The 21,073-nt window shown below is 43.9% G+C and overlaps 1 protein-coding gene across 3 annotated transcripts in view; it reads left to right on the top strand.

Moving 5' to 3' along the window:
* Nucleotides 1-21,073, top strand: part of OPN4 (opsin 4) — an 803,364-nt gene that overhangs the window by 475,701 nt on the left and 306,590 nt on the right. The gene's annotated exons all lie outside the window — the stretch shown is intronic.

The raw sequence follows: 21,073 nt of genomic DNA on the forward strand, positions 1-21,073 counted from the left end.
ATCAATGATCATGCTTAGCAACCAAAGCATCCCGATCCTAAGGCTGGAAACCTCCTCTTCGAGATGTAGTGTGCCAGTGCCTTCACTTTGATGAAATTTGCCTGAGATCCTTTAGAAGTCCCTCTGCATTAAGGGTGGGGGTATTCTGAGCGCCTCTTCTTCCAAACCACGGTCAATTGCTTGTAGGACTTTTAAACTAACACAAAGACACCTGAAAGCTATGGCTGCGAGGGATCCCAGGAGGCAAAAACAGAACATACATGTTGGAAGAAAGCCGTATGGAGAAGGAAGAAGGGTTCACGAGGTGATATCCCATGTCTGATGCTTATTTTATTGAGGTTACACCACGTCACGTGGCTCCATGGCACTTCCGGGGACCATAGCAATGGCGTTTTGAGAATGAAAGGGGACAAGAGAACAGGGGAGAGGTCCTTGATACGTAAAGGAACAGAGCGACAGTGTTTCCCACTTCTAATTCACTGTCCTGCCATCTACGGCACCTCCAATACCATCCACCAATGCATTAGGATTAAACAGAGGCCTCCTTTTATCATTGTCTGCCAGTCTCATTCTACATACAAGTTACAATAGACAATGTGCACAGCGGGGTCTGGGAATCCATTCATATATAGTCAGAGGTGTGGAAGGGATTGCTGGGATTCTGCCAAATTTCAGTCACAGCTACTGGTTCTGCCTAGGGAATTTTGGGGTTTGAGTGATAGCCCTTGTGGGGTGGTATAGCACCAGCCCAGCGCTCTCCTTGCCTGGGATGCATGGGCATTGCTGGATCTAATCTCAACCTCACCCTGCCTTGCCTAGTTGTCATGCCCTATATGCCATCAAAGACTGCCCGTATCTTCGGTAATTTGCCCTGTAAGGCACAGGCAGTGGTTTTCAGTCGTTTATCCATACCTAGAGCATTGGTAATTCTGCTCTAGATTTTTCCTTGGCATTCACTCTCCTGGAGCCAGCCTCTCCTGACCTGACAACAGGTGACAACTACTAGCTGTTAAATCTAGAGGGCTAGAGTAAAAAGACTATCTGGGTGCTAGTAAAAAGATGCACAGCGACAAAACCTTTGCAGGACCTGGGCCTTCTGCCTTGGTTAGTGCAGTGAGAGTGGAAGAGTTTGGCCATGCCCAAAATTATTGCCTTCCCCTGCCACATACACAAACACATGTCACATGATCAGAATCAGTATCCCCTACCCATAGTCCAACCCTCACCTGCCGTCAGAGTGGTCTCTTGGCTGGTCGACCTTCTGCATTGCTATTTATTGGTTCCATGTGTTAATTAATATCCCTGCAAAAATATCGCCATACAAGAATGGCGCTGTAATTTTGCTGCAATATTAACCCATTGAACCTGCGGGGGATGTCCCGCAACCCCCATATTATTTTAAAGGGATTTGGGGGACACCCCCGCAACCCTCACTCCCATTTACCCCAAAGGTTATCCCCACTAATAATATCGACTATTTCCGTTCCCGATGACCATATATATGGTGATACTATTGGTGTGGATAATATTACCTGATACCCATTTAATGGTGTTTCAAACCAAAGGATGAGAATTAAAATACAGACACAGACTGAAAGGGGCATCCATTACGAAGGGGCAGAGTTGTTGACAGAATGTTGAGTGACCATATGGATTCACAGTAGAGATGTTCAATGTGAGAGTTCAGAGTGGTGCTGAGAAGCCAGGAGAACTGTAAATGAGTGTGCATCAAGGGTAAAGCAAACATGATAAGTGTTACTCTGTGGCTAGGCTGGCCTACATTGGTTGTGCCAGTCCCTGTATATTGTATTACTGTGGCAAACTTTTACTTGGCATCAAGGGTAAAGCAAACATGAGGAGCGTAATTTTCGTATGGTGGTCATATTTTCAAATTATGCAGATGACACTCAATGTGTCATCTCATTGAGAGGACATCACGAGAGGGACGAGTTTGAGGTAAACAGAATTTGCACCTTAATTGAAAGGTGGATGTTGGAAAACTTCCTTGCACTGAACCATAGAAAGACAGAGCTTCTGATCGTCGGTAGTCCAAGGGCTCTAAAAAATCTTGATATAGCTTACAGCTCCTTCAAATTGGGAGATGACATAATTTCTCCCTTACATAAAAAAAAAACTTAGGAGTTACCTTGGATTCTACTTTAATTATGAAGGCTCATGTTTCTATGGTAGTGGGTGGGAATAGCTTATTATGTTAAGCTTCTCTCCCACCTAAGGCCTATGATATCTCAGGAATGCGCAGAGACTATTGCCAGGGCAATAATCGGGGCAAAGTTGGATTACTGCTGCAGTCTTCTTCTAGGCATCAGTCAACTTGAATTACATAGAATGCAGGTTGCTCAGAACTGGGTAGTCAGAGTAGTCCTCAGACTCCCTAAGTATAGTCATATAACAGAGGCTAGAAGATCTCTTCACTGGCTTCCGATAGAAGCCCGGATAGTCTTCAGAGTGCTGGTTATCACCTTTAAGTGTAGGCAACAAGTTGTGCCCATTTACCTACAGAATCACACAAAAGAGAAATCTAACCAACGATCCATCAGATCCGGAACTCATAACTTGATTGTGCAGCCCAGAAGCAGGACTGCTAAGGCAGAAAATGGGGCTTTCAACGTTAGGGATCCTTCCCTGTGGAATAAACTTCCTGACCGATTAAGGCATCAGAATTCCTTGCAAGTCTTTAAGAAAGAACTTAAAACACATCTCTTTGCTTAATCTAAATTAAGTGAATTCCTCGATATGACTTCCCTCTCTACCATTACCTAGTACCTGCGATTTGATCCCTAGGGTTGACCCAGCTGTACACACTTCGGCTGTACCCTTTTTACCTCTTCCCTTCTGTCCCTATGAAGAAGATGTGTCTTGTGTCCTACTGTTGCATATTACCTGTTTGTTTGATCTGCGCCTTTATGCCTGAGGGTCAATAGTGCGCACTACAAAGGTAATGTAATAATGTAATTATATGGCTAGACTGACTTACATTTTGACCATGTATTCGTAATGTGTAATTGGTATTTTTGTACTGGGCATCAAGGGTCAAATGAACAAAGTGTGAGTACGTCGACATTGGCCTATGTCACTATAGCTTTATGGAAAAACATTTAGTGGAATGGAATCTTTTACTGGCTCGTAGTCCTTACATGGTAATACTGGCGTATAGTGGTGCAGCCTGCATGGACATGTGTATGCACTCCCATCATAAAAAATGTTTTATTTACTGGCATATGCTGTGGGCAAAATCATCATGAAAATGCACTGACAAAATACTCCTGTGCACTGTTGTTTACTTGCAACTACTGGGTTTTTTCATATGCTACCATAGAAAACAAATTGCAAACAGTGTGGCATTTTACCCAATGTTTCACAGGAAATTCTGTAAAAATGCATCATGTTAAGAAACTATTTAGAAACCTTTCTTGTGGCAGAATGGCCTTGAACTCTGCTTGTATGGTTTGACTCCCTCGCTGTGGTCTGTCACTCCTGCATATTTGGTGCAAAAATGTACGCCCCTATACTTAAAAAATGTGCCAGCCACCATTGATGCAAGTTTGAAGGGGTATGAAATACATGGTTAGCAAATTATTTGCTCTCTATTTGAGTGTTCTGCCACAGAGGTGTGCTAGCATACCAAGCATGTGGGCGCTTCTACATGGAGCTATGTAAACTGCCATGTAAAGCAGTCTGTGTTTCATGGGGTATATATGAGGCACTCTTCTGAATTTCATAGGGGTCCATTGGCGTCTATCTGAAGATCTTCTGTGGACTATGTGAGGGTCTTTCATTAAGAAGCATGAGGGTTCAAAGGGTGAGATGATCATTCACATATCCTAACTCTTCATTACTTGCAACCTCAAGAGAACCTGCCTGCAATATCAATTAGTCTTATCATTGAACATAAAGACCCAACAGTTCCATCGCCTGCTAACTCGGAAAAGAAGCGCGGCTACCAAAGAATGCTGTGATTTGCAAACAATTTAGATAATTTTCAAGACATATAACCCTTACATGTGTGCGGATAGGTTCCTAGGACATGTTTTAAATTATTTTTTTACTATTTTGGGTTTTATTGTCGATGGACCTAGCTGTGAGAAGTTGTAGAGTGCTGTACAACAATGGGTTAATAGGCATACACGTAAAGGGCAGATGTTACTGCAGGGCTGTGTTACATAAAATTAACCAACAGGAGCAGTAATTAGGGTGGAGTTGGGATCAGCCAGGTTGGGTGGATAGGGGTGTCTACGCCGCAGAAACAGTGTTCCTTGAAGATAGGGGCCTTGAGCTCCTTTCTGAAGTGCTTGATTGGTTATTTGCACTTAATATCCAGAGGTTTCTAAGCACAGCCGGGGGATCAAACCTGTGTTGCTCCGTGTCATCTTGTTTCCAAGGCGAGAACGTTGCCCCTGAACTACCCTCCCCAGGGTGAGAGGATAACGTTGATGTGCTTTTATGTTTACATTTATTTGAACTACTAGCAGTGATCCTAGACCTCAAATTTAGAAACAGAAGACAGGTACAGAGATAGAAATGATGCTTTTGTAAGAGTAGCCTTCTATATGATCTATCAGGCCGCTCTATATGGATTTAAGAGTATTGGGGTCCAACCTTCCCCTTTCTATTTCCCTATATATATCTGCCATTGACTTCATCTATTTGAAGTGATTGAAGCTATCTCTGGTCCCAATTGTTTATCTTCATTTCTGTTGTTATCAGGCCTACATATCACTGAATTTCTAAAAATACTGGTATTCTTCTAAAGTTGTAAATTCAACAATAAAATGGTTGATTTTTTATACAGGCTATCATTTTTTTTCCTGTTTGGAGGCAGCCATATAATACACAATCCAGCACTCTTATAACATTTCACTTGTGGGAAATTCTGAATCTCCGTTGAAATGTAATTTCTTTCCTTCCTCTGTTTAATTTGTAAAGGGATGCTTCCCCTGTAAGGGTCGTGAGGTGCTAGGGGAGCAACCGGGAATCAAGAGAACAGTAGGGAACACTAAGGGGGTGCCGTATTTAAGATGTATGCAGGATGAGAAGGGCTTCTGGATGGGGGGCAAGAGAGCAGGATGGTAACTGAAGAGTGTGGGGCTTATGAACAAGATTGGTCTGCATGCTGGTCACGTCCTCCAGGATCTAGGAACAGCAACATGAAGATGGCTCTAGACGCCGGGATGCAGAGTAGAACATGGGGACACAGTTTAGAAGTAAGTAATGTGGCCCATCCAATCAAAGGGAGCCCATGCGAGGTGCCACTTTGAAGGAGCACATCTATTTCATTCCCAGTCAAAGTGCAGGATCTTAAGCCAACCCCCAGCATGTTGGCCACTTGCAGAAAAGTGTAGGAGTGGTTCTGGTCTTCGGTGAAGTGGGCTACCTCCCAGGCTGCCCTTTAACCAGCACTGTGCAGGGTATTAAAGGCGGTGTTGGCTTTCAATTGCTTTTGATCTGTCTCTGATCTCGATAGGGCCGTTGGGCACCGTCTACTCGGTGGCCTTTTTGAATACTTCCCCAGTTTTTTTATCATTGGCAGCTGGTTCACTTTGCAATGGGTGTGGAGTGACTGCTTCTGCTGAATATGAGCAAGCAAGCGTGGCACCACTACAGATGTTGATTTTTTGTTTTACTGCTGCCGCTTCTTCATTGCATCATATGGATTTCAGTTTCATAAATATGCCAAAGGCTAAAATCCTAGTGATATAACCACTCACTTCAAGAGCTGCCTAATTGTGATCGCACTTGATTGAAGGCTTCTCAGAACGTGTTCACTCTAATGCAACTAATTGATCCGCTATCACTAGGAAGCAGTCCTGGTTGTTGGCCCCTGTACTGAAGGTTAAGTGCTTGGGAGCATGTTTTGATTCTGCCTTCACATCATCTCGCCAAGTTGTCTAAGTGGTCAGTCTTTCCCCAGTGAGCTTTCTTTGTTGAGACATGGCGTCCAAACTTCTAGGTAATTATAATTGGTTGTTTATAACGTGCTTAATACCCAGAGGTTTCTAAGCAGCGGCCCGGGGATCGAACCTGTGTTGCTCCGTGTCGTCTTGCTTCCCAGGCGAGCGCGTTACCCCTGAGCTACCCTCCCGAGACTCAGATAAATAAGCTGCAAGTTCTCCAGAATGCTGGAGGTCGTCCCTTAATGAGATTGATGCACTCTGACCATGTCTCACCTGCTCTCTTTGGATTGCATTGGCTTCCAGTTCATAAAAGGGTTACCTTTAAAGCACTGTGCTTGATCCACGAGGACTATTAGAGGCCTGGCTGTGCTGGTGTATCATCAATACGTTGATTTGCCCATCCAAACGTTTAAGGTGCAAAGGCTCACAGACATTTTTAGATGAAATGGCCTACCTCTCTAGCTAGCTTCTAATGGACCTTTGCTGAGTCGAAATAATCAAAGGTCAACAGTCTTTCAAACACTCATTTCAGAGCCCAAAGGCCTTCTTGATGAGGTGACAGGGCTTGGTATGTGAACATAACAATAGAAGCAGCAGCAGAAAGATATGCCAAAGTGCATGGAGACTGGTCATTTGCGGTCCTTTTTACTCAGACATGTTGCAATTTCATCAGTATGAGAGAGATGTAGGTTTACATTCAGAATTATGGATAATACATTGATATGCTAATGTTTGCTGTAGATTGACAAACAATATGTGCATGTTTGGGGAAGTTAGGAGTGAACAGTACATTACTGAGGCCTTTTGGGCCACTGCAATGGGATGACTTGGCTGGTCACATCCCGATACTTAAAGCTGATAGGCCAGAGCAAAGTCAAGGCCTTCAAAGTGAGAGTACACATCAAAGGCCCAGGGTCCCCACTCTGGCGCTGATCTTTGGTGTACACTCTCCTCGTGCTCTGCACTAATTCACTGTGCACCGAGCAAGTGCAGTGTTCCATCTCGTGCATGTCCAGGAAACAAGCTCACAGAGGCAGGGACACAGAGGAGGGGGGCTGTACCAGGGGACATGTGCAAACTCTAAACACATTTGGCAGTGAAGAAGGTAAGAAGCTAAATGCTGTAGAAGGGAGGGAGTACCTCCATCAGAACAGTTATTTGACTCCCCTTACCCCCCACCCCCCAACTACAGCACTGTCATTCTCAACAAATGAAGCATAGCTCTTACTTCCTACGGCTCTAATGCTGAAAGCTGTAGGAACAGCTAGACATGATGGGCACAGAATGGATGGGGCAGAGATCCCTTGGCGGTATACAGTCGTTTTGCCACCATTTTCTTTTGATGAGTTTTTTTTTTTAAATGAAAAATATTCATCGAAAAAACTCATTGAAATATATAGAGGGGGTATGTAACAGGATTAAAGGGGTAGGGGCTTAGGCATAGGGATACGATAATAGGGAAAGGGGCACTTGGGGGGAAACCCCCACCCAAATATATTTTTAAAAAATTCGATGAGTCTTTTCTATGAACAGGTTTCATTTAAATATGAATCGGAAAAAAACCTGGCGGGAAAAGAACACTGAACCCCCACGGCCAGCTATGCTCCAATGGCCCTGCTCTTTGATCTGCCCTTCCTCCTATGAAATGCTGTGTCCTGCAGCTGGTGGCACGGGCACAGTTTGGCATGATGGCCCAGGGCTCACTTTGCCTGGCCATTGTTCAGCTGTGTTCAGAGCTCTTATCGAACATTGAGGAGGGTACACATGGGCTTCTTCCATGCACAAAGACATGTAACTGTTTAGTGGCGCTTAATATCTTATGCATCTCACGGGTTAGAAAAATCAGCATGACTGTGTCAAAATATGGCTGCACGCATCCAGCAGACTCTTGTGTGGTGTGGTTAAGTCTTGAAAGTAGTTCTCCTAATTGGGTAAGCTCTCAAGTTGCCCCATGCCGGGTGTAGAACAGTCATGCAGTCTTGATTTGAGGCTCTTGTCATATTGAATGTTGGTACTTGTAGTCCTCTATTTCTGAACTCTACGGGAATGCAACATGACATGTGCTAACAATGCCAGGAATTCGCGAATATGATTTCAGAGCTCTATTTCCACATCGTTATGTGGAAAATGAGTGTGGATGACGTAATTAGGTGAGAAAAGCAGGTAGGGCTTTCCCACTCTACTAGCCACAGCATTTTCACACCGAACGCTTCTTCTGTACACAGATTGCTCTTTGGAGGAAGATAAAATGTGTGCCCAGGTGTGTGTTTATGCAATAAAGCATCAATAGGCGAACATGTAGTCTGGAAGTAGATTCAACACGAACATGTAATCCAAATGTATTTATTATGTTTACCGAAGTCATTTTCTATTGATTACCTTGTACAATATCTGATCATAATTACTTGCAAAGAGGTCACATTAAATAGCCCGAACATTTACCTATGAAGCATATAATGGTTCATGGGATTTTAGAGGTCAGGAGAGTCTTGGGCATTGGGGGGGAGCCACTGGGGGAAGAGGGGACTTGACTTGGGGCAGAAGGTACTCTCCAATGAACTGGGGCCTGCCTCGGTAGACAGGCAGGGGGGGGGGGAGGAGGAAGCCAGGGGAACCCTCAGATAATTGTTGCTCTTGATATGTATACTGTTGTCACCTTGCATTGGTTTAAAATATACATATTTAAAAAAAAAATAAGTAACACAAACCTTACAATGGAACAAAAGGGAGACAACAAACAGAGGGTGTAGACGGGAGCTAGGGGAGGGAGGACAGCTTAAAGGGGTTCAGCCCACTGAGTCAGTTTCATAAATATGTACAAGTGGTCTTAATGGAATCTGCATGCATATGTTCAAAGCATGTCTTCTTTCTTTCAACATTATACACTACTTAAAAGGAGTATCATTGCACTTCGGCCTGGTCGTGGGAGCGTGCACAGGTTTACTCCCTTCGTTTATTGCAACCCTCGCCCCCAGCACCGACGTCAGAACTAGTGGGAGCAGGGAGGACTGCATGGCAGGGTGTGAGAGGGATCATAGCAAAACAAAAGCGGTGATGGCTGGAAGCTTTAGAATTAATCTCATCCTCTGACGTTGCCCTGGGCAACCCTCCAGACCAGTTCTTCACCTGCCTAGCGTGTGGTCTCGTGCAGACGGGATGTGACCAAGCAGTTAGGGCTGGAGGGTCCGCTTTCTGTGATGGTCTAGCAGGTGAAGAGAAACGGTCCGGAGGGTTGCCCAGAGCAATGCCAGAGGTTAAGATGAATTCTAGGCCTTCCAGCCATCACCTCCTTTGTTTTGGATGGTACTGGAGGAGGAAGGCATGGCTCATCAAGGCCATCTGAGTTCTATTCATGGTATCCAGTCCTTTTACTGCACACATTTCACTGTAGATTTTTTTTACTGCACATTTTTCACTGAATGTGTTCCTCAAAATGCAGTGGGTTGGGTTGGGTGAGACAACATGGATTGGGGAGAGGATGGAACTATAGTGAGGAGGGGTGGGTGAGTCCGGGGGGCTTCAGTGGAAGGGCCCGGGGGATCCCCCCGCATTTTGTGGAAAATAAATCCATAAACAAATTGCAGAAAGAAAATCTGTGGTGAAAAATGGTGCCATAAACCACATGGACCATATGGCCATATTACACCACACACCAATCTTTACATTGTATATGGTCTTATCACGATATCAAGAGGAGGGACTTTTAGGCACCAGATTGTCTCCTGTGCCTGCTTGAGCCATCCCACCCCATTCCGTAACTGCTAGCTCTGGAACTTTCTGGAGGCTTCAGACTTTAATCTCCACATTCATTCTTAACCACCCGACTCTGTCTCCTTCTACATCACTTCAACTGACTCTAACCTTCGTGTCTTTTGTTTTCCTCTTGTCACCCCCTGCCTTTTCAACAAGAGTTAAACAAAAACATGAAACGATTCATCCTTAATGTGTGTGATCTTGGCGGAAAGGGGCGTGTGGCATGGAAATAAAACCACTTCATGGAAATATCACTCATCAGTCGCTCTGCTTCCTCTCAGCCTAGCATTTAATCGGCCAATAGAGATTATGAAGAGATTTAAAACTGGCACCTATCGGTTTTTAAAGTGACACTGGCCTTTTTTGACCAACAAAGATTAACAAGAATGTCACTGTAGCTCACCTCCCGGGAACGGTACTGGAACTGTACGGGGGCATCGTAGTGCATGCTTTCTGTGTCCGAAGTGGGCGACGGAGGTTTGCAAATCTGGCATACCCTATACCCTCATGGGCGTCATGAGACTCTCCTAAGCAAGTTTCCACTTTAAATGAGCAAATGTTGTGCCGATCCGGTGCATTTCAAATGAAAGATCCATTGTGACCATAATTCCGATGTCAGGAGTGTAGCTCTGCTGTGTAGGATTTAGGTAGTGAGGTCTGCTGTTGGAGGCTTGTGCATGGGTTTAGGGCAGCAGTATTCAAACTGTGGGTCGTGGCCACATCCCTGGGGGGCTGTGAGAGGCCAGCATGAAATCTAAAAAAAAAGAATTAAAAAAAAAATGATTTTATTGGAAGAAATGGCAGGGGCGGCTCACATGGTTGTGCAGAAACATGAAACTATCTGAGCACGAATGAAAGTGGCCCGCAGTTGTAAATTGATATTCATTCCTTTAGTCATAGACTGTATGATAGTATGCTCGACAATGCACTACAGTGCAACATTTTAACCCATTATTTTAAAAAGAAATCATGGGGGAAAACCCCCCGATCCTTCCTTGATTGGTTCAGGCTCCCTCACTGTGCACAGTCGCTTAGGCATTTTTGAGGGAAATAGTTATGCCACTCCACTTCAAAAATTCACCAGCCGCCACAGGCCCTTGCCTGTGTTGGGAACGGGATGGGGGAGGAGCAAGATGGGCGGGAACCATGGGATAGTGGTGGGACCAGGGTGGGGGAAAGCCTGTGGTGTGTGATGGGGTGGTGAGAGCCCAGGACTGGGTAGGAGTGGTATGAGGGAACCCAGCGACTGATTGGAGCAGGTGGGGGAGCCCAGGGACTATACTGGGAGTAGGGTGTGGTGACAGCACGCAATAGTGGTGACAGCCCGGGAGGACAACTGAGCTACAACGTGCTCACCTTGGAAGCAAGACGACACAAAGCAACACAGGTTCGATCCCCGGGTCTGTGCTTAGAAACCTTTGGGTATTAAGCGCGTTATAAATAACCTATAATATCATACATACTGTCCATTTGGCATTTCGGGGGGGTCCTGGCCTGCCTAATTTTGCTCCGGGAACCCCGGCCCAAAAAGTTTGAAGACCACTAGTTTAGGGTGATTACAGTGCGACCGATATGATCGCATGATAAAGCTGCGCGCTCATGGAGCGCGTTGCGCCTTAATATTGAAGACGATAAAGATGAATAAATGGAACATTCAAAATCTTTTTTTGTGTACTAATTACCTTTTGTAGGATTCCTCAAGTCTGCAAACGATTTAGATGCGATTTCCGGTTCTATGTGATTTTACCAATTTTTTTTTATTGTAGGCTTTCTTACTGAGACAAATTTCCCGAAAAAATACCGAATTTACAATTGTTTTATTTGTGGGGGCTCTCCCCCAACACCCCCATCCCTGTTACCACATGTTTTAGCCCCCGCCGCCCCCAATCCTTGCCCACCTGTTTTAACCCCATGATCACCTATTCATATATATATTTTAAAAATGTGTCTTATTTTTCCGTGAGTTAGCTCCGGTAAAAAATGCCTCGTATAAAAAGTTTTCACTAACATCAGTGGATACCGTGATTTCCTTATGCCCAAAAGGCGCACAAACCACTACAAGTGTTCAACCTCGGATGTGTTTTTTTTTTTATAACAACTATATTGACACCATCACCTGGTGACTAGTTGGGTCCTGTGCAAATGAAGGGCCCCCCACCCCCCCACCCGCCCCGCCTCAATCCCCAAATCACGGTGCCTATCATAGAAACTGAAAGTATTCGGTGCGCGATGATCACTTTCGTGTTCTATGTGGGGCATCGAGATTTCATAGCGAAATGGTTTTTGTTTGTGTTAAAGGTATGCGTGATCACCCAAAACTGTGCTACCCGATCATATCGGAATGCAATGATTTCTCCATGCCGATTTTTTCGCACTAACCACTAACCAGTAATACGGTGAAAACGATTCGATGTAAGCTCCTGTTTCCTTTCCTTGTGCATGTGCTACTGGTTTTACCAGAATAATCAATCTGCCGTGTTACATCTGTGAAGCTAAGGTCCGTCTAACCTGAGCAATTGTACTGTTGTTGGAGGTGTGAGTCTGTTGGACCTCTGTAACATTGCGTGGACCTAATTTGCCGTCTGAGGTCCGAGCATTTAACATCATTAACTTGAAGGACTGCACTGTTGCGGGAGCTACGTGCTTGTAAAATGTATGTAAAATGATGTTTAGCTTAGCTGTTCTAGCCAGAGGCTCTGAGATCTGTAGCGCGCGGGACAGCTGTGCTGTCTCAGACTTGCGCATGTTAGATCCTTGGGGATAGCTCTCGTCTCTGATGCATATGCATGTTACATCTGTGTAACGTGAGGGATGATGCTGCTGTCTCACAGCTTACTCTTTAAGATCACTTCTCTGAGGTATAGCTCTGCTGACAACCTGTGCATTTGACATGAATATAACCTGGCACGCAGTGCACGTAGCATCAATGGAACCTGACGGATATATCAGCGCGCATCAAAGAAAACAGCGTCCGCCAAGCCGAGCGCAGTAAATCAACCTCAAAAGAGCACAGCTTTACAAAGAGGCAGCACTACAGTTAGCAGTGGTGGATCAAGCCACAAATGATGGAAGCTGCCCACCATGCATCGCCACTAATATAATAGTGGTTTTGAAGATACACCCACACAGAGGTGCCCTCCGGTTTCGGATACTGGAGAATAAACTACACTTCCAGAAGTCCCAGCTCAGTGGTCCTTATTAAGTGGTGCGGATCACAGCCACCACCCACTGGAAAACCCAGCTCTTCACCATCGTGTTCTCCCGGGGAGAGGCACTGGTCTTCCTTCCAAATTGATCCCAGTTGTTGATACGTACACTGGAATGAGGAATTAATGAACAACTTTTGAAACTTTAACACATCCTACCCTGAAGAAGGATTGTTGCGTAATCCGAAACGCGTCGGTACACATGGTTGTGGTTAGGAGATTCTGAGCAGAAAGAAGTGTACTGCCCAGATGGACAATTGTGTTAAATAATTCAATATTTAAATGTGTTACTTCACAAATAACGTTTTGAGAACATTTGTATGTTTTTGAGGACTGTGATTCAGCTCAGAATATTGTCGTTGTTTAAATGTATAACTACTTTTGTTTCTAATGATTACCACGCTATGAGTTAATAGTTTGGATGTAACACTGGAACGCACCTTTTGTGAAATTCATTTGCCTATATACATAAAAATACTTTATCTGTCTAAAACTGTTTTGTCTCAGCTTGGTGGTGCTTCTCTGTAGACAAGCAGAGAGACATATGCTATTTATATCTTGTTTAGCATATAAATATTTTTTGAGTACAGTGAAGGCTTTCTTGCATTGTAATTTAATTGACAGTGTGGTCTCTCGTGACTTAAGACTTCTCCTTGTTGGAGTCGGATTGGGTTCACGTGATACTGAAAATAACCTTGGGGACTTGTCTCCCCATCAGGAGTGCAGCATAGGGTTATCAGCTGGCAAAAGCTGATGTGTGTTTGGATATATCTGCTGTCTCAGGCATGAGTCTGGAAGATCTATATCCTGGTGGGTATATCGGTCTTCTATAGTGTAACCTGGCTCCTGGATCTGACTGAGACATGTGCATTGTATCCATCTAATATGAAGGGAAGTCCTGCTGTCTGGGACTTGTGTACCTTATATCAAGGTAACATGAGGGATACGTTCGCTTCCTGGAGTATGATGTGAGGGTCACCTTAATACAATTCGAGTAACCCAAAGTACAGCTCTTCTGTCTGAGGCATTTGCCTGTGAGATATGTGCAATCTGGTAGATAATTCGGTTATCTAGGATCCTTTGCTTGTAGTATATATCTAACTTGAGGACTAGTTCTGCTGTGTTAGGCTTCAACCTCTAAAATGTATCACCTGCACTATAGGTTTACTGTCTGAAAACTGTGCTTGCAAGATCAGTGTAACTTGAGAGAAAGCTGTGCTGTGTGAGGTCTGAACCAATCAGATCTGTTTAATCTGAGGGATAGCTGTGCTGTCTGGAGTCTAATCCTGAAGCATCTGAAGCATCTGTAGCTAAGGGATATCGATGTATGCAAAATAATAACAATAATAATAAAATACTACTACTAATAATAATGTGAATAAAACAGTAATATTATTAGCAGTGAGAGGGATTGTTCTGTTGGCTGAGGGCTGAATGTATGAGGTAATGTAGAACCTGGGGGATAGCTCTGCTGTCTGAAGTCTAGACCTGTAGTATCAGCATAACCTGATAAATTGTTCAATTGAATGAGGCCTGAGCACAATGTGTAATAACCTTTACACAATTACAATATTTGACGTGGAATCTATATCATCTTCATGCTTGCACCAGTGGTGCACATGCCAAATTCATAATATTGACATACCTTCTTGCCAGTGGGTATTATAATTAGGTGTTATCAGCCCTGGACAGGTAAGTGCCCTATTGAATATTAATATAAAATGGAAATGTGAACAACGATCCATTATGGATACTCCTAATGTATAGTATTTATCATATGCAACTTGCCAACAATGTATCGTTAATGTGGCATACTAAAAATGGTGCAATAAGAATTACAATTTTTCAATAAGCAACAAGCATAGCCATTCGCTTATAATCTTTATTTATTTATTTATTTATTTATGGGATTTGTACTGTGTTGGCAGACCGCAGGCTTCGGGGCGCAAACATAGACACAAGAGATGAAAACACTAAAAACACGACATTAAAACCCTAGAGATTAATCATGCTGATTTTGTGTAATTCTCTTTTAGAGGATAAAGACTAGAGTAGAACACCCAGTGATACTGTGCACAACAACCCTCAGGTCTCTTTTTAGAGTCAATTGTCATTTTGTTATGTTTCAGATGGCATAAAGTGACATATGACAAACATGTTAGGCTGGGCTCGGGGGAATGGGAGGATGCCTATAGGGTCTGGGCATGCTTGCACTTTAGATATCTGCCATAGCTCTTGCACCAATATGTTGAAATGGCCAGTTGTCAATCAACTGTGCTATGAAGCAGAAAGAAGGCATCATGGTGACTGCTCTGTTGTAGTTTTTGGCCATTTTGTAAATGCTGGTGTGAAACCAGGGAGAGAGTTGTTGAACATGCTTCTAAAAGCAGATTTTAATTCCACCCTGATTTGCATTGGTGATGTTTCCATTGTTGTGCTCCAATACAGCATTGTTAACACATATAATAACAAAGACTAATATTCATAACAATCACCTGCTCTGATATGCAGATAGTATCTTTATTTGGGCCAGTACTCCTTAAATAAAGGAGTATTTCCAAGTGTGCCATCTTGGAGGGGTGTACTTGACATCCTCAACTGGAGGCTCTGCCAGAAATAATTTGGCACCGGTTGTAATTTCGAAAACAGAAACAAGTGAGCCCAGACAAACAGAATTGGAGGGTTATCTATAAGAAATATTCCAGAACCAATTAAGTACCCAACTCCACTTCGAATTACACACGAAGTGTGCTGCCTGGACTGCTTGCACCTCTCAAGGAGACTCGCCTAATGGGTACTGCGTCGAACCGTTATACGCATAAAAACTGTGAGAAAATGTCAAGAACTAATGAAAACGCATTTGTGGGAGATTGTATGTCCTTCATAACATGGGCAGAATGTTTAAACCAATTATACTTTGTTATTTGACCCCTCCATATGGTGGATTCCACTAAGGGCGCATCACATTTGGACCATTGGACTCAACATCTTGAATCGTCATTTGAAATGTACATTTTGTTATTTTTATCTTGTTGTATATAATAGTTGTGTTCTCAAAGGTGGCTAGTTAGAGTAGGGCTTTGATTTAACTTTTATGTCTACATTCAATAAAGCTTTTGTTGGATTTAATATTAAATGTTTTTCTGAATCGTGCTACACATTCTGTACAGGAGCTTTGTTGTGGATGTCTTGGCGCGGAAGGACACCCCTGTCAATAATATTGTTTATTTTAGTGTTACCTCTGTAAAACTGTTTCCATTTTATGTGCGTATTCCTTATGAGTGACAAATTTAAGTTACAGCATCTAACAAGGTATTAGGGTGTATGAAACACTGCATATATACTAACAGGGTACATTTGTGCCTGAAGCCTAGTGTTTGTGTTTGATTCGCTCTGTACGCCCCATCTCTCCCACCATGTCTCTGTGCCCCTATATCTGTGGCACCAGTCTAGTTAAAGCAATTCCTCCTATACACTGTGTCCGTATGATCCCTTTCTTTTGGTTCCCCCTTTCACTTTGTGCCTCCTCTGTCCTCTTTAGTATGACATCTTGCCTGCCCTGCCTGTCACACACTCCAACCACCCATTAAACGCTCCTCCTTTCATCCTCATCTGTCCTTTCCAATAGGGTATTATCTTCCCTTTATACCCTTCCCCCCACCACCCTGATATAAATTAGTAGGTCACGGTTGTGTAGCCAACAGTCTTCAGAGCAGGCCAGGTGAGCCCAGCAGGCCTTGCACTTCACTTGTTTTAATCCGGGCACTCGGTTACCCAGAATGGCTGGCCACTTCTTATTTTTCCAGTACGTGATTTTTTAAGAATTAAAACATTGAATAATATTACATATGGCATAAGATTATGGCCGTTGTTTAAGCGAGGCTCTAACCTATAATGGTCTCAGCCCCCAAAGCACCCATCAAAAATATGCTCTTCAGCTCCCAATCAAAGCCGACTGCACGGCAAAACAAATAGCGCCCCCAGATCACCTCCAGGACACTGCAGACTGATGCCTTGAAATACTAATACTGGGTCCTGCAGTCCCGCTCACCATTCTCCGTTCTCCGCTCTCTGCTTGCAGCTCGCGGGGCTGCTCCTACTCTCCAGTCCCCTTCTCTCCCCCTCGCTCCGTAATCAGGCGGCAATGGCGGCGATGGCACCCCGCTCAATTTCACGTCTCGCTGGGCCGTTCCTGGAGCTGGAGACAGGGAGTCGGGGAAAGGGAAGGAAAGGACCCTCGTTTTCCAGCACGCGGCGTGCTACATGCTACGGTAACGCGCTGATGCCTAGCAGGAGCTGATGAAAGCTGTAGGCGTGTCAAGCTGCACCTCGACCAGCAAATGCCACAGAGATACGAAAGAGGCCGCCTCCGACACGCAATTTCTCCTATTGAATAATAAACATTGAATAATGCGCAAACCTAGGCTGAAAGCAGCGGAACGACAAACAAAATTGAGAGCAAGATTTAAAAAGCACATACTTTCGAAAGATTCAAAAAGTCATATCGAACCCGTAAACCCTTAAATAAACACAACTTTTTAATGACCGCTCTTACCAAAAATTCAAGAATCTGTTTATTGGGACAGAACTATTTTGGGAGTAAGAAGAGTATCCGTCTCCCACATCAACAACAGTGTTAGCACACTGGGCCCAGGGTGTGTTAGAGGACAATGGAAGCAAGCACTCTGCACAAGACACACTCTTAAACAACTATTCACATATATATCTGGGGCTCTGCCAGACCCTGCCCAACACCATCCAATGAACGCCACAAACACACCCACACACACATCCGTACAAACATACACCCACAGTAACACCCATTCAAGATGGCCACCATCAGCTCCGATCGGATAAACTTCCTGCATATTTCCACATAGCTCTTGATGCACAAAGATGTTGCGATAGAGCAAAGAAGTCGACTACCTATACAGGTATGTTCAGGTGTTATGGTGCCCACTGCATGACATCCCACAAACAATGCACACATCCATTGAAATTAAAGGATGCAACCCTTCTGTCGACACACATTTGTTGTGGAAGGTGGGTCTGCAGCTAAACCAACAACTGACTGACATGATGATACTAAAGAACTCAGACAGACATCAATCAAAGCAGCTGGGTAAATGACAGGTGCTGAGCTTTATAAATCCCAAGTTACATATCAACATCTCATTAGTCACCCTGCTGATATAACTCCAAAACCGAATACCTAAGTGCATTATCAGAATTGTAGAGGCCTACGGACGTGCAGCGCTCTATAAGAGCTAAAAATAAATAAATCAATCGATTACTTCAAAAAACATTCAGAAAGTGTCAGTATCTTCAGTGGGTGCAGGGGAGGAAAAGACTGTATAGCAAATGAACAACCTGTGTCCCAGAAAGTGTATCACTCCAACCAAGATACAATAGTCAGGCAAGCAGATACCTTCCAAAGATATTGCACTTCAATTCTGAAATAGAACACAGATGTTTCAGAAAAAAAGGTGCTCTGTTTCATATTTACCATCATCAGCTATGAGTGAGCAAATGTCACCAACCTTTAAGAGGAAAACGTCTCTCTAGCTGTCTGTTTCTCAGTGAAAAAAAGAGGATGTTTCACCTGTCCTTGCCACTCTGTGTAGACGACGCGACCATATTTGCATAACTATTATATCTTGGTTGGAGCCATACACTTTCTGGGACACCGGTTATATTGTAATGAGCACGGTTGAGGTATACTTTTATATGGTGAATAACTGATACAGGTGATGGTATTCGTAACTACTTAATGTTCTGTAATGGCTTCTGAGTACCAAGATTGGTGCTAGTTTGGATGATGTTATTATTGGTGACCTATGACACTGTCGAGATCTAATCAGCTGGGTTTGTTCTTTGGTAAAGATAGGGACAATAGGTTTTGATTTGATTAATAATTGGAATAAATGAATCAATTATATTTTATATTTCATTTAGCAATTTTAGAACTAATCCAATTGACTACAATATTGATGTTCTGATTTCAAATATTCACCGATTGTTTGTATTTCTGCTCCTGAGGAAGGGCGGTTGTCCGAAACGCGCTGAGCTGTTCAGAAACAGACACTTTGCTGTGCCTTTGTAAAAGCATTGTTGTTGTATTATTACTTTTGTTGAAATAATTACGAATCAGAAAGTCTTTTGAAAATGTTTCACCTCTAATCTGTGTATTTAACATTGAGGCATATTTGTATAACTGACCGTCATACAGTACATGAGAGTGCAGGAGATGCGAGTGCATTAGACTTGAACACACTTTCTGTTGTTCATCCTGCTGATCTAGGCAGACCATGCCATCATTGTACAAGCAAATATTGATTAACCAATCTGCACACCAGCAGGTGACCATCAACTAATCAAGAGCAAAGCTACTCCCTTAATGATGTGGGGCAAAGGTGAGTCTTCGAATCCAACCATAATGATTTGGGTGGTTTTGTCACCTCACCTGGCCTGTCTAATGAGGTTGAAACATGTCTGGGGTTGCTTGTGCTCTTATTCAGAAGCGATGAGACCTTGCAGATTGAGCTGGACAGCCACCTCTGGTTTGGATAAAGCAGATTTACATCTGCTTTTTGGCCATGTGGAATGGCGTAGCCTGCTGAGAAACGACAGAATGGAAGGTATGGGAAGTAATTCACAGTGGTTATGATTCATTGAACGTTTTTCTGTCCCTCACTCCTCAATGTTGCAAAAGTCCGCCTGCCTGCCCAGAACTAAACACCATATTCCCAGCCACCCACTCACACACCTGGATACAGAGTACGAACTTGTGTGTGGGGTAGGAAACCCATAGGACAGCACTCAGTAGACGGCACAGGCAATGACGCAGATGACACAATACTTAATTCCCATTCAAATTTGCAGATGTTGATAAAGGCCGAGGGTGTTTCCTTATATGAGGATCCCCTTGTAGGAGGCCCACAGAATATCCATCAGCAGAGAGTACCCCATTGTTGAACACAGAGCTAACCACCGCCCACACATTAATCCACATGTGGAGCACAAGCGCCATTCCCACTCATACACATGTACTCTACTCTGAGTACATTTTCAGACAATGTACAAAGAGCTCACTGCACACACACATGTTGGTAAAATCTGCCAAAGCAGAGGAACCTCTGCCACTGAACACATGCTCCTGATTGCACCACGCAAACATACAAAGGCACCGAGAGATGCACACAAATCCTTCCAGAGAAACAAACACAAAGTTCATTATCAGCCACCTATGCACATGCAGAGATGCAGAGGTGGATCTTGAAATCCACTAAAAAGCACATCTCTCAAAGGAAACCAGTACGGATTTCAACAAGTAGAAATAGACACCCTGTGAATGAGTACAGCACACTATTCTTCTGCCTCTTACATACAGATGCAAAGTGTCAGACCTCAAATCTGAAACTATGCTTCCCGCTAACAGAAGCAGGTCCTACACGAGGTGCCTGCAACCTGAGGCTCTCCAGATATTTTGGACAGCAGCTCCCAAAATCCCTCACCATTGCGTATGCTGCCTAGGGAGCGATAATCAAAAACAGGTGGAGAGCCAAAGGTTGAAACTCCCTTTCTTACACCATCACAGATAGTATACATGAATACACCACTCACACAGTCATAGGTCAGTGAAGGTCACACTGATGTAGAGGAGGTCCCAGATATGACCTGCGCCCCTGCCCCCCATTGCGAGTTGCCAGTAAGGTACTTGCCGTGGTACGTGACGTATAAGGAGCAAATGAACCAGCAGAGAGCCGCACTGGGACTCTGCCCCTTGTACATAAGGAGATCAGTACCGGTTGAAGCAGCCATAATGTGACAACCCTGGGCAGCACTGTACCCTATCAGACAGCCATACCAGCCACTGAAACGAAATGAGGAATGCCTACATACAGTTCACAAGGAGACCCCTAAAGCCTTAATGGAAGGCCAATGGAAATAAACCAAGGGCCTGAGCAGCCCCGAGAACAAACAGAATTGGCTACTGATAGCACGTATGTCAGTACTAGTAACTATAAGGATAATTATAACGGATACAGGGGAGAGACACTGTTAAAATATAAGGGAATGGTGCCACGAGACAAGATGGAAGCAAACACCCTGTTGAACGTATGTAAATAAGCTTGAAATGCAAGATGCTAAGAAATCGATACTGCCTGCAATGCTTAGTAGAAGAATAGAGCGGCAAGCGCC

The sequence above is a fragment of the Ambystoma mexicanum genome, chromosome 8, assembly GCF_040938575.1.
Source record: "Ambystoma mexicanum isolate Mex_15411 chromosome 8, UKY_AmexF1_1, whole genome shotgun sequence".
Classification (NCBI taxonomy): Eukaryota; Metazoa; Chordata; class Amphibia; order Caudata; family Ambystomatidae; genus Ambystoma; species Ambystoma mexicanum.